This window comes from Pyxicephalus adspersus, chromosome 8 (assembly GCF_032062135.1).
Source record: "Pyxicephalus adspersus chromosome 8, UCB_Pads_2.0, whole genome shotgun sequence".
Classification (NCBI taxonomy): domain Eukaryota; kingdom Metazoa; phylum Chordata; class Amphibia; order Anura; family Pyxicephalidae; genus Pyxicephalus; species Pyxicephalus adspersus.
In genome coordinates this window covers 24,985,844-25,000,621 of record NC_092865.1, presented here as the reverse complement: position 1 = coordinate 25,000,621, position 14,778 = coordinate 24,985,844, and the positions used below count along the sequence as shown (strand labels likewise).

The 14,778-nt window shown below is 37.8% G+C and overlaps 1 long non-coding RNA gene across 1 annotated transcript; it reads right to left on the bottom strand.

Moving 5' to 3' along the window:
* Positions 1-5,110: 5,110 nt before the first annotated feature.
* On the bottom strand, positions 5,111-14,543 carry LOC140336207 (uncharacterized). The gene is made up of 4 exons (XR_011921834.1): positions 14,492-14,543; positions 13,104-13,172; positions 10,023-10,051; positions 5,111-5,458 (listed from the first exon to the last, which is right to left on the bottom strand). It is a non-coding gene; the product is annotated as an uncharacterized lncRNA (long non-coding RNA).
* Positions 14,544-14,778: the final 235 nt, after the last annotated feature.

The following is a 14,778-nucleotide window of genomic DNA, read 5'->3' as shown; positions in this document are numbered from 1 at the left end:
TAGAAGAAATATCTGACTCCTGCCCACACCCTGAACTGCCAAGCCCATACAATATTATATGTGTTATCTATAGTTATCTATAGTTAGTCTACCTGACTATGAATTAAATCATTGTATAGGCACAGCATGTTTAGGTTTGAGCTGATATGCATATTGCATATATGTTTGGTTAGGCTAAAGCCAAACAATGCCAATGGATGTCCAGAATTCAGGTTTTTGTATACAGCTCCACCACAATCCCACACTGATCCTACTAAAAGGAATGCTACAGCCACCATTTCAGTGTGATCTCGTGTACTGTTAGGCAGGGCCCTGATGCTGGTGTAGATAGAATAATACACTGGTGATGTTAGGGTACCAATATTGTAATTTTCTTAGATGTGGAGACTGATGTTGGTTTTATCTCAGATGTAGTATCTGTGACACCTAGGTCTCACATAGCTTCCATCCAGAACTCTACCTAGTAACACTGGTAAACTTTATGTCACTTTGTTACACCACATAATCTATACAAAGGGCTGGTGCTCTTATTTTTGGTTACCAAAAAGTTTTTTTTCGTACATTGCAGTGCCATGCCATACAAATGAAGTGTCCCAAGTTATATTTTAACCTGCAACCCCACCAGTCACCAGTCTGGGAAACCCAGGCAGAACAATAAGTGGGCATTCCACTACAAAGGGATTTTAATTATTTTCATATTTGAAGAAATGCTTATCCAAAACAGGATGAGTACTGGGATTTACCGGGAGCTTCTGCCTCATAGTTCTGCCTCATTGGTGCCCTGATATGCAGTACACATGTCTGAGATGTCCAAAGGTTTTCAGATTACCTTTAAAGGGAACAAAGATTTAAAACTTCAATGTGGAGCCAAAGGGATTTTCATTCTCAAAGCCACATGCCTTCCAGGGCTCAATGACATGTTAAGTTATAAACCATTACTATAAAAATAATAATTGATGACACACTATTGAGTATTACACTCTCTTGTGTAACGATGCATAACTGACCATGGACTTATTTTATGATAGTATCTGTGTTGGTACACCTAGTCAGAAAAATATAATGGTATAATTGTTTTGTTTTATTTTCCCTATCTACAACATTTCTTTGTCAAAAACACTGAATGTATAGGGTTCCTAATCATAGTATCATACTTATTTAAATGAATAATTTAGCATTCTCACTGTTGCTTCCTTCTATATGTACTTTTATTATCATCAACAGGCAACAACATTAATGCTTATTCATCAATACCTGTTAATATTATTGTTTATTCCTTATCCAATATGTGACCCATTAAGATACATTATTACATGTATCAAGTAATGTCATGATGGATTGCTATGAAAACCAAATTTTCTATGCATAATTTATTTTGTATGTATAGTGACCTTTATTCATTTTGTATCCAATTATTTTTCTCCTATATACCATTGAATCCGTTTTTTATTAACTATATAAATTGTTTGTATCTTTGTAGTTATATTGTTGGTTTGTGTATAGATTATTTGTATACTATTATATTCTTTTTGTTTCTGCTGTTTTTTCATGAATTTATTTAATTATCTGCCATCTTTGCTTACCTCTCGCACTCATTTTACTTTACATGTATTTTTATTATCATTTTTTCCACCATCTACCTGTTCCACAAACTCTCTATCTCCATATTCTCTTATCCACTGTTACCTTCCCCCCTCTTCTTTTTCTTTTCCCCCTATCTTCCTTATTTACTAAAATCATCCATCATTCATTCATACCTCCAATCATGTTATATTTCTTTCTCTCCCACACATGCAATGTGGATGACTGTCCCAGACATTTCTGCTGCTCCTTTGCTCTCAGTATCCCAGTCATCTCCGGGTCACCTCATCACTTCACCTCCTGGGTCATTCTGTCTCTAACTCCATCTCTCTTTGTCTTCCTCTCTCTGTTTACATCAAAGGTTCCTAATGGAGGAGTGAAGACATGTAAGGGGGAATTTTATGTCCAAGGCAAATAAGCTGGCGTTGATGACCAGCCACCTGTAATTATGTCACAGAGGTTAAGAGAGACTACACATTAAAGGGTTGTGGTGGTTAAAAACAAAGAGAGGGAGGTGGTTTAACTGGAATTTAGCCTAAATACTTTTTTTATTTTTTTGGTTGGCAGCAAATGTTTGGTTTCCATGTTTTTTTGCTCCTCAAGATGTGTGGGATACCTGGTCTCCTGCTGGAAGCGGAAGTAGATGTGGAAGTAAGTAATTGAATCCTGTTGCTGGACCCTTCAAATTAACATCAATCTCTTCTTTTAGAGTGTTTGTGCATTTAACATATCTGCCTTTGCGTAGAGTCCATTGTCTCAGAATCATTGTAAGACTAAATGGACACGTTGTCTAATGTTAGGCAAGTCAGGAGACAAAATAAGAATGTCATCCAAGTATACAACAATGCAGAGTGTTAGAAAACAGTTGAATCATTACGGAGACAGAAGGGCATCACAAGATACTAAGATGTTATGACCATCTCTAGTTTTAAACACTGTCTTCCATTCGCTTCCCTCTTTGACCTAAATTAGGTGATATGCACCTCGGAGGTGTATTATGGTGAAGACCTGTGCACCACTGAGACTGAGAGTGCACAAAATCCAAATCAAGCATTAGTTTAAGGGTGTGCACACTTTTGCAACCAGCTTATCATACATTTTTTTATTTTTTCCTTCAGCAGATTTCGTATTTTGCAACTGAATAGTACAAGTTATTGGTCACATTAAAAGTGGGACATTTTTTCAAACATTTATTGTAGTCTCCTTTTTACATTACAAAAACCTGCATTTTTATAGGGGTGTGTACCCTTTTTATATTCACTGTACTTAGGCTGGAGGTATATTTTAGTGTTTTCTGTTCTGTTAAAAAACAAATGATGGTCCCGCTAAGTGACACTAAGTGAAACTGACATTCACTAACCACCTTTTCGTGAAGAAGTATTCACTGTCATTGAAAGTGTATAGACTTGAAAAGTTTTTTGCTTTGTAAATAGGTTCCTTTATTTAGGCTGGGTCTACACGGACTGTTTCCCCAGCGTGTCCCGCTGTGAACCCTGAGAAGGGCCAAGGCGCAGAGTCTTCTTTCCTTGAGGCACGTTTTTGAGCATTATAGATAACGCTCCTTGCAACATTTTGAAAATTGCAGGGTTAACGCTGGTAAACGTGTCGATTGATTTCAATGGGGGCTTGTTCCTGTGTTTATAAATGCTTAAAAACATAAAACACGGTAAAAAAAAAAAGCAGCAAAGCATGTAATAGACGTTTTCCAGTGGTTTAAAGGCAAACTTTATTATGCATGAATTTCAAACATGGGCTTTAAAAGCTTCAGGTTATACACTGGGGAAACAGTCCATGTAGACCAACCCTGATTTGTAAAACATGATGTATATAATTCCAATATATATTCCACTAAGCTAGTCTATACCAAGTTTTTAGTCTACACCAGGTATTTGTGGCCAGCAAGTTTTTAACATTTAAGGAACGTTTTACAGTTTTTAGGAACTTATTAACACTTCTACTGAAATCAGTGGGATCTTTTGCCAGCGTTTATACGCATTTAAGGCTGGGTCTACATGGACTGTTTCACCAGTGTTTAAAAGTTCATGTTTGAAATTGCAGGCGTTTTAAAGGTTTCCTTAAAACTGCTGGAAAATATCTATGGCGTGTTTTACTGCTTTTTTATCAAAATTATGTTTTCAGGCATTTATAAAAGTTGGAAAATGACCCCACTGAAATCAATAAATGTTTACCCACATTAGCCCCTCTTTTTATTTCTTAAAACGTTGCAAGGAACATTATCTAGAACAATCAAAAATGTGACTCAAGGAAACACCCTGGTGTAGATTAGACCATTTGAATGCATGTGAATTACAAACATGGGCTTTTAAAGCCTCAGGTTAAACACTGGGGAAAACGTCCATGTAGACTAAGCCTGAGGCTGGGTTTACACGGACAGTTTTAAAAATGCATGTAAACATTCCTACCACATGTTTATATGCACCTTTACAAGCGTATTAAAGCGTGTCTAATTTTAACCCCTTCAGGAAATGAGTACAGGGGTACATAAAACCCCTTACTTATTTCCTGAAAGGGTTGAAAATATATGTGAAAAAAATAGGACAATAAGACTTTATGGTAAAGTCTTTTATCTATTATTTATGTGTGTTTTGTGTTAACTGAATTTATCTTTTTTTACAGGTTATCCCACAATGAAAGGATGATTCCCACAGCTGCATTTATGACATGAGCAAAGCTGTGGGACTCCTGACAGTGTGGGATCCCCAAGCACTAGAGGGCAAATGAGGACAAGTCTCCCCATTACCTCAATGCTAAATGGCTGAGAAAAGGGAAACCCTGATGATGCTTGAGCTGTCTTTTCTCAGCCAATCAACAAACGCTCTACTAATTGCTCCTGCAGCCCTAGCGGAGCTGTGGCATGTGTTTTTATTATTGTTTTGTGTTATCAGGGGGACCATTTCTGTTTTTAAATATAATTCAATTAAATTTAAATTATATCATTCAAATCATCATTCAAATTCAACAGTAAATTTTACTAAAAGCTCCGGAAGATAGCTATTACACATAATGAACCGAATATATATTACATCATATTCTAAATATTTTTGGCACAAATACCACACCCACACACAAATAAGTTGAAAGAATTTTATTGATTAATGAACAAAAGTACAGTTAACAGTTAACATGTGGTACATGTCGAGGAAATGAAAGAAAAGAGCGGAAAAAAAATCAAAAGGTTATTTCAGGTTTTTAAGGTTCATAGTACACCTGAAAACTACAATTACAGTTGCTATATCAATAAACAAATACACGTAATGTATTCAGAATATTTTATCTGTATTTTTTGTCAGCACAAAAGAAAAAGATCTGTGACTGTAGTAACCCTTTTAATAAGGAATTAGTTTTGATTTTACAAGCAGAGGTCTTGTTATAGTATTAGTAGGCAACAGAGCATGAAACCACGATGTGATATAATCAAACAAGATGACCATTGTAAAAGTATGGGACTAGTCAAACTTTTAGATATAACAAGGAAGAATAACCATGTGCTGCATATATTAGTCTGTTCGCCACTAGTGAACATAAGTACATTTTTTTATGTGAAGCTACAATTCAACAGTTACAGTTGCTAAAATAGTATTGAAGGAATGTGATTTGGAGCAGTCACCATGACATCCTAAATGTTTGCCCAAAGATAGTAATTCAGTAGGTTGTGAATACATGGTGAGGATAACCGCCCTGGAGCCGGGTTAATTTAAAAATGATGTGTCTGACTTTATTATAAACTCTTTTTGCTTTGAGAGAAAATTTCATTAGGTGTATTAAAGACAATGCATACAAATTATAAACATACTACATGGATTCAGAAGTTGTTTCCGGCCTGTCTTCCTAAGAGTGGAAAAGGTAATGGATTAACCTAGAAAAAAATATATACAGTTATAATGGTTTATATTTACAGCTGTAGTCATAAAATCTATAACTGTATTTGTTTCATTTCAGTTTTGCAGAATATAAACTGTTAAAATGTATTTATATAGTTTAAATGATGTGATTACTGTAGTCATCAGTGAAGTACTAGCTCATTTACTAGTAAACATGTGTAAAGAATAACCTTTGTGACAATTGTCATCTCAGCCTATACCCTGCACATAGATTTTCCAGCACACTGAGCAACAATCTAAGCACCAGCAGGCTAAGAAAGGTTGGTCATGGGGAAATGTTAACTAATCTGTAAAAACCTTGTCATCACTATAATGCTACAATTCTGTCCTTTTAACATTGTCTCATCTGCTGCCAGGTCAGGCAGAGTTAACACAGAGTTAACTTTTAAGGTAGTGTTCAGGAGATAAGGTTCCACTATTTCTTTTTAGACCATTTGGAGATTTGTTTTAGACTTTTAAAAATATTTATTAAAGTGAAAATTGATAGAAAAGTAATGAAAAATAAATATTAATAAACAAACTATGGCAAAAGTATAAAATTAAAGGGAATAATAAGGTAAATTTAAAACCGTAAAAGTAGGTTTACCCCGCTCCAGGTTACATGTACAAAGTTAGTTTGTTCAGAGTCACTGGGCTCTCTGCAGCATGCAGCCTGTCATTCATTGTCCTTAGCAACACATAGGTTATGTGTGAACGTTCCTCTGGTTTGCATGGCTTTTTCCTGGCCAATACACAGAGGAGTTACTGATATGACCATCCTTTGAGAGCAAGTGGTAGGAGGGCTAAGAAAGTTCATGTAGCTTATTGTGCTCTGTGGACACACCAATAATGCTGCTAATTTGGCTAAATTCATAATTCCACACGTTATGGTTTTATGAACTAATAACCAGTAGATTATTAGCGTAAAACATGCAGTGCAAGAAGCCCAAACTAGGCAGGTAAGACTCATTTTTAGCCTCAGAATGATTGTTATCGTGATCTGGCTAAGATTTTACAATCTACTAATTTCCATGTAACTGTGTGGTAGAGATGTGAAGAAATCAATAATACATTTTTTTCTGGATAAAGCTAAGCGGTCAATCTGGGGCCACTTCACTACCTTTATCTGCCAGATCCTGAATTTTATGATATCTGGTTACAGAAGCTGATTTGGAAAGATGTACTGGTAGATTATCTGATAAGGAAGATTTTATGTTTCAGTGTCCATTCTGTCAGACACAGGTTCTGCAAGGATTCTGCCCTCTATTATACATTTAAAGGTGGATCTGTTTTTTGTACTCACCATTGTCAATCTTTCAAACTCAAAATAATAGACTGTAATGCAAATATTGAAGACTGTGTGATACAGTGGATATAGAAAATGTACACAACCTTGTTAAATTGCCAGGTCTTTGCAATTGAAAAACAAAAAAATCCGTTAGGGGGGAAAAATATAGGAAATCTGTATTTGTTAATAAATTTGTAAAAATGGGATTCCTGAGGAGAAAGCTATAAAAACATTACCACAGCATTGAATATACCATGGAACACAGTAAAAACAGCATTTCCTCTAAAAGAACACCATTCAGGCCTGGCTAAAATGTTGCAAACACATGCATTAAATCTGTCAACAGTATATGGGAAAAATGTGTTATGGTCTGAAAAGACCAAGGGTACAATAATATGGGTAAAAGTGCTGCTGCTCTCTCCTATGGAGGCCTGCACTTTACACATACCCCTAGACCTGGCAACAAAGTAGGGGGTGGTGTGGGTCTCCATCTCTCACCTAACTGTACATACAGAGTCCTTCCTACCCACCCTCTCTCATTTTCACCTCTTTTGAAGTCCACTCTGTCCGTCTCTTTAGCCACTTACCCCTCATTGTTGCTGTTGTCTACCGCCCCCCTGGCCTAGTATCACAATTTTTTGATTACTTTGCATCCTGGCTCCCTCACATTCTTCCCCATGACCTGCCCACCCTCATCCTTGGTGACTTTAATGTTGCAATCGATGATCCCAACCTTCCCTCCTCAGCCAAACTGGTCTCCATTACGTCCTCATTTGGACTCACTCAGAACATCAATGGCCCCCACACATAGCCAGACACACTTTAGACCTGGTATTTTCAAAACTCGGCAACCTCACCCTCCTTGACAACTCACCATTTCCCCTTTCTGATCACAACCTTATCACCTTAAACCTATCGAACTCTTGCCCTCCATTGCCTTTACCCAGACCTGGTCAATGGCAGAGAGATATTCGTAACCTTGACCACTTTTTCTCAAACTGCCTTGCGTACCTAACCTCCGCTCTCTCGAAAATCACCTCCCCAGATGAATCTGCCACCATGTTAAACCACTCTCTCTCCTTGGCTTTGAATAAAGTTGTCCCTGCCACCTTCCGCTACCCCCGCCCTGCCAACCCCCGACCCTGGCACAACACCCACACCAAACTGCTACAAAAGACTGTTCGTGCAGCTGAGCGTAAGTGGCCTCAGCACTGACTTCATGGACTACAAGGCCAAGCTACAATGCTTTAACACTAAGCTCACTGTCACCAAGCAAAATTATTTCTCCCCGGTCATTTCCTCTTTAGCTTCCAACCCACACAACCTCTTGTCAACAATTGACTCCCTCCCAAACCCCACACCTGCTCCCCCCACAACATCCTTCTCTGCTCAAGACATTGCCACCTACTTTAAAGATAAAATAGACAAAATCAGACATGATGTGTCTGATCTAGGCCGTCCCCATTCCTCCACCCTGTCCCTTGCCCTGAGAGAACTATTCAACCTCTCCCTTTCTACTGGTAAATACCCCTCAGCTTTCATACATGCCGTAATTCTCCCTATCCTGAAGGAATCCTCACTGGACCCCTCCTACCCTCTAAAAACTGTCCTATCTCCCTTCTACCATATGTCTCGAAACTTCTTGAAGGTCTCACAACATCTCCAAAATCCACCCCTACCTGTCCCCAGAGACCACCAAACACCTTGTACACGCTCTTATCATCTCTTGTCTGGACTACTGTAACCTCCTCCTCTCTGGTATTCCACTAACCCGACTCATCTATCCTTTCCTCCACTCCTCTTTTGCTGCATCTCTTTGCTGATCTCTACACTGGCTTACATTTCACCTTTGAATCAAAGTCAAGCTCCTGTGCTTTGCCTTCAAATCCCTCCACAGTTATTGTCCCACGTAAATTTCCGACCTGGTAAAAAAGTACTCCCCCAACCGCTCTCTCCTCTCCTCTATTGACCTACTACTGACTTCCTCACTCATAACCACATCACACGCATGGATACGAGACTTCTCCAGAGCTGCCCAAACTCTCTGGAATGGTCTTCCTTGTCTTATTCGGCTTGCTCCTACTTTCTGCTTATTAAAAGGAGCACTCAAAACCCATTTTTTCAAACTTGCCTACCCATCTTCTTCTGTCTTTTGAAGCCTTCACTACTTCCCACCATTACATATCTCCCATCCTATTGCATGTAAATTCCCCCTACTACTAGATTGTAAGCTCTTCGGAACAGGGTCCTCTCCTCCTTTATCACTGTCTGTATTAGTCTGTCATTTGCCAACATAATATGTTGGTGCTATATAAATCCTGTTTATTATTATTATTATTAATATTATTATTATTATTATTATTATTATTAAAAATATTAATAATAATATTAAAAAAGGTTGAACTTTTTGGCCACAGTTCTAAAAGGTACATTTGGCACAAAAACAAGACTTTACATCACCAAAAAAGATAGGTGAAAGACTCCTCCCTAGAAATCTGGATGATGAAAAGTAAAATGGGAGCTTCAATGAGTATTAGTTTATGGGTGTTCACATGTATACAACCAGCTAATTGTACGTTTTTTATTTTTTATATTTTTTCCTCTAACAGATTTGTTTGTTTTTCACAATAAAGGTAGGAAAAGTTTTTAAATATTTTTTAACAGGATGACATTTTTACAGGATGTGTACACTTTTTATATATATTTACTGTATCTGAAAAAAATAACACTGGTCAACAAACATTTTCTTGCCAAACAGATTAAAGTCATTTTAGGTTTTGTTTGTAGCACAGATTCCAAATATGGTTTTGGTTTTGCTAGACTGAAATTCTCTTCCCCTTTGAGTCACATGCAGTTCCCCGCGTATGCGTGGTCCGAGTTCAGTGAATTTAGTACTACGTGAGGTTGGAAAGGTTGGCGACTACTGGTTTGGACAGTCAATGCGGTTGCAGTGTGGTTGCTGCAACTGCCTAGGAAATGGATGTGGGCAGTAGTGAGGGGTTTATCACCACCTACTGCTGCTCATTGTAAAAAGCCCAAATGCTGGTTCTTGAGAAATCAGGAATCACCTGGGAACTGCTGTTCCTGACACTCATGTGAACAAACCCTAATAAAATATATTTTTATATATGTGTTGGCCAAATCAGCCCAATCTCACAATGCAAAATCTCAGACTATTGTCATTTGAAAGATTATGCAACACATATATGACATAGATTGTCATTTAAAAATACACAAAACTAAATTTACCAGGAAATACATTTTAAACTTACCACCATAGATAATTGACGGGGATTAGTCCCTATAAAAAAGATAAGATAAAAAACACTACTAGCTATTTAATAGGTACAATTGTGTTTTAAATATTAATGCTTTAACCATCATATTGAAGTTAAATAAATTGCTTTTTTTTTTTTTTTTTTATTTCAACGTACTTAGTACTTAGAAAACATTTTTTGATTCTTGACTATCCCACTAACTATACAGTTCACTCAGTTTAACCCCCCTAGCAGTGAACTCGAATGTGACTCGGGGTGAAAAACATACAAAAAGCGGTAACCCCGAGTCACACTCGGGGTAACTGTGGGGGTCCCCCTTACCTCAGCCCCTCACACCAGCGGCTATCAGATGATCCTGCTGTGATACCGGGGCGCCTCTCCATTGGGGGCGTGACCAGGCGGGAAATTTAAAAGCAGATTACAGATGTGGTGTATAATATCTAACTGCAGATGTGATCACCAATAGTAAATTCCAGGGGTGATGCCAGCGGCGATTTGCCGCTGACATCACCCACAGAATTTACTGCAGCTGCTCGCATCACCCGGAGATCAGCCTCCAGATGATGTGAGCAGCTTCATTGGTTTCAGTGGAGTGAGCCCGGTGGGGCATCCCCACCGCATCACCCGGCAAGATGTGACATCTACCGGGTAATGCGATAGAGTGATGGATTCTGAGGGCGGGAAATTTAAAAGCAGATTACTATGTAAAAACATATAAAAACACGCAATAAAAGTATAAATGCATATTTTAGTGCACCAAGCATCATTGCCCCATGCCCTGATTTACATTTTGACCACTATTAGCCCTGACCTTGATCTGACCTTTTGATGGCTTATAAATCGCATCCTGAATGTATAATTTCATTACTTTGTCTTTGACCTTGATTGTTCCTGACTGATTGCTGGAGAACACATGGCATCCAAAAGGCATCTCGCTGGCGCAAGCGCTGTTTTGGAGGAATTTGAGAGCAGCGATAGGGATTTGGAGTTCCTTGTGGAATAGACCAATAGTGATTCACCAGGAAATTCGTTATCAGACAGCGAAAGTAAACTGAGCGACGATTCTGAACCTGAGGTGATGATGAAATTATCAAAAAAATTGTTGCAGAGTCAGGTAAGAACAGGTAAGCCGCTCTTGTGTTTGTTAACTTTTTGAAAATTTTTGCTAAATTCTTTATTATGCAAACATGTAAGCTGCCTTGTGTTTGCTAAAGTTTAAATTTTTTTATGCCAACATGTATGCTCTGTGTTTGCTAACTTTTTTGAAATTTTTTGCTAATTTTTTTTTTTTTTATGCAAACGTATATGCTTCTCTGTGTGTGCTAACATATTACTTGCAACCTTCACACTATAAAAAAAACATATCCTAAAATACATTTTTATTTTGTTTTATGCAGGTACGTTGGACAACAACAAGGTGCTCCACACCTGAGGTTTGCAAGAAGCAGAAAGTGGGGACCAAGGATGACATTTGGCTGTTTATGGGCTTGGTGATCCTGCAGGGAGTTGTGGGCAAACCCGTGCAGAAGTGGTACTGGTCCAAGAATAAAATGATTGCCACTCCATTCTTTGGCACAGTCATGCCAGAATACCGCTTTTCCCTCATCTTGAAGTACCTGCATTTCGCAAACAATGAAGAATTTGATGAGGCTACCCATTCGGCACCAAAAATTTGGGAAGTGTCTCTTATGATTTTAAAAAAATTCCAGCAAACCTATGTGCCAGAAACAGATGTCAGCATTGACGCTGGGTGCAGTACATTGCGTCAAAGAGGGCACGATCTGGCGTGAAAAGGTATATGCTGTGCGAATCCTCATCTGGCTACATCTGTAATACAGTACTGTACACTGGTATAGGGACACAAATCAACCCCAGATACAGCCATTATGGATTGGCACACATCTTCAGTGCTATCCCTCATTGAGCCATTGCTAGATCAGGGCTATTGTGTCACAACTGACAATTTCTACACATCTCCTGACCTTTATGAGTTCCTTCTGCAACACAGAACAGATGCTTATGGAACGCTTAGGGCTAACAGGCACAACCTGCCATCACTGTTTGCAAAAGGGAAGCTGAAGACAGGAGAAATTGTTGCCTGGCAGAAAGGCAAGATGATGGCCCTGAGATGTCGTGACAAGAAAGATGTGTGCCTGATGAGTACTGCCTATGATGCCTCCACCGTTCTGGTACACACAAACCGTGGGAAAGAAGTGATGAAGCCACAGGTGGTGATTGACTACAACAACACCATGGGAGGTGTCGACAGAGCTGACCAAGCCATGACATTCTACCCAGCGATGAGGAAACAGCAAAGGAAGTACTACAAAAAGATTTTCAGGCATTTAGTTGAGCAGTGCCTATGGAATGCCTACATTCTGTGCAAAAAGAAATAGTCAGAGGCCTGTGAGTCATTCAGACTTCATTTTGCAAGTTTCCGAATCCATAGTCAAGAACCACCAAACACCATCAGTGGCTATGAATAGACCTGGACGTTGTGCTTCCACCGTTGTCAACCCAGAATGCCTGACCGGTCGTCACTTCCTTGAATACATCCCACCAACCCAGAAAAAGGCGGCACCTACAAGGATGTGCGTGGTTTGATGCTCAAAGACCGATCACAGAGGAAGGAAAAAACGCAAGGAAACCAGGTTCTACTGTCCTGACTGTGATGTTGGACTTTGTGCTGATTATCACCCTGCTTCAAAATCTACCGCACTGGGATGTCTACTAAAAATGTAAATTTTTTTTTCTAAAATCTGCATTTAATTTATATTATATTTTATCAATAATATAATAATATTATTTATCAATTATTCCATTATTTTTAATAATTATTTATAATTATGTATTATATTATAATTTATGATTATAATATATTAAATAAATATAATTATTATACAAGGGAGGTAATCCTAAGAATTACAGGCCCACAATATAAACAAAAATTTCTATGCAAAAAAAAAATAGGATCACTTTTTGCATCAAAAAACTGATAGAATTAGAACGCTGGGGGTTAATATAAGCTGCATACAAGAGAATGAGAAATTCATACATAAATCAATTTTACTGTACCTGAGTTTCTTCAAGTATTTTGTCTATCACAGGGTTAACTAGCTCACCAATTGTTTTCAGTATTTCCTCCTTAAAAAATAAAAATAAATACATTAGTGAAATCCTTAAATGACACCTAAACTGTTTTAGGGATTAATACAATGAATAATTATTGAATGTATTTTTTTTTTATATTCTCAATCTACAATCTAAATTTGCAATGTTTTCATTAAAGCTTTTACTTACTGCATTGATGTTGGCGTTGTTAGTGCAGTGTTTTTTTACACTTTTAGAGCTTGCTTTGATAGGGGGGAGAGCTTAATAAAATATGACTGATGACAGTAAAGATTTGTCCCTTCACTTTACTGAAAAGTACCAAAGGGAAAGTGAAAAGAGGTGTTTCTATAATTTAGAAAAACATTGGAAAATTGCAATTTTAAGGGTCTTGTAGACAAAGAGGGGAGCAATATGCATTTGTCGCTGATTACATTTCATCTTAAACTCATTAGAAAGCTCTTTCCATGACCACATTTCTGCATAGAAACACAAACAGTGGTATAGGCAGTAAGGTTTCTGGGAGAACATTTTTATCTGTATTAGAAAACGTTCCAGACTGCTGCCCTCCCTACTAGTGCAATCCAAATAGGTTGCTCTTGTCTTTTCTTTCTCTTTTATATATATATATATTTTTTTTTTTTTTTTGCTACTCCACCATGGTGGATTAATAAACTAACAATCAGTAACAACTGCTGTGTATTTCTCTGGAGAAGAGCACAGTGGGCGCTGTTTGCTCATCCTTCTCCCTCCCCTCTCCTTTGAACAAATTTAAACAGATTGTTTATCTGTCACTGGATATCAGAACTCTATCGAACAAGTACAAGGCTTTACTGTGATTTCTGTAGCTATTTGGTCAGTTCTTGTCTGTATGATACTAAGGTTAATGAGTTGCAGGTGAGCGCAAGACAGCTTAGGGTGCTAGGAAGTATAAATCCGGTCCTGACTCTTTGGATTGATATAAAAACCATCATTTAAGCAAACCTTGTATGTTTAGATATACGGATTGAAGTGTTCAGTCTTTGATTGTCAAGTATTACACTACAGGGTACACCAATGACAGGGGATTTTGTGGCAGACAGAGGATGGGCACTCCCAGAAGTTCTTAGCAGGCACAGATTATCTTAAAGTGGAACTAAACCAGCAGTACTCACTTGTCCTAATCCTTTGCAGGGCACCTCCATCCTCTTTCTTCTCTTCCTAGTGACAATCTTCCTCCATCTTATTTACACAGGACAACATAACTCCCACATATCTGTTTATGCATTCCCAGAATGCGCAAAGGAAGCCTAGATTGCATGCGCACATCAGGAAATCTAAACAGCTTATGTAATGAATTAAGTAAAATTTCTTACCACTGTCTTTTTATCCAATCCCAGCATCTCAGAGGTGCATCCAACCGTTTTCTAATTTAAAATAGGCAAAAAAGGTTTGGTGAATAATTCTTAATATGTGTTTTTGAATAAAATTTACAGTCACATGAAAAGGTTAGTAAACTTTAGCATATGTACATGAACAAACTTTAAAACTTAATTTACTTTCACCTTGGGTCTATGAAAAAAGAAACAGATGTTCTGGTTCTGGATTGAAAATATTTGCCAAATAATAGTAAATGATTTTAAAAAACATATTCCAGGTTTTT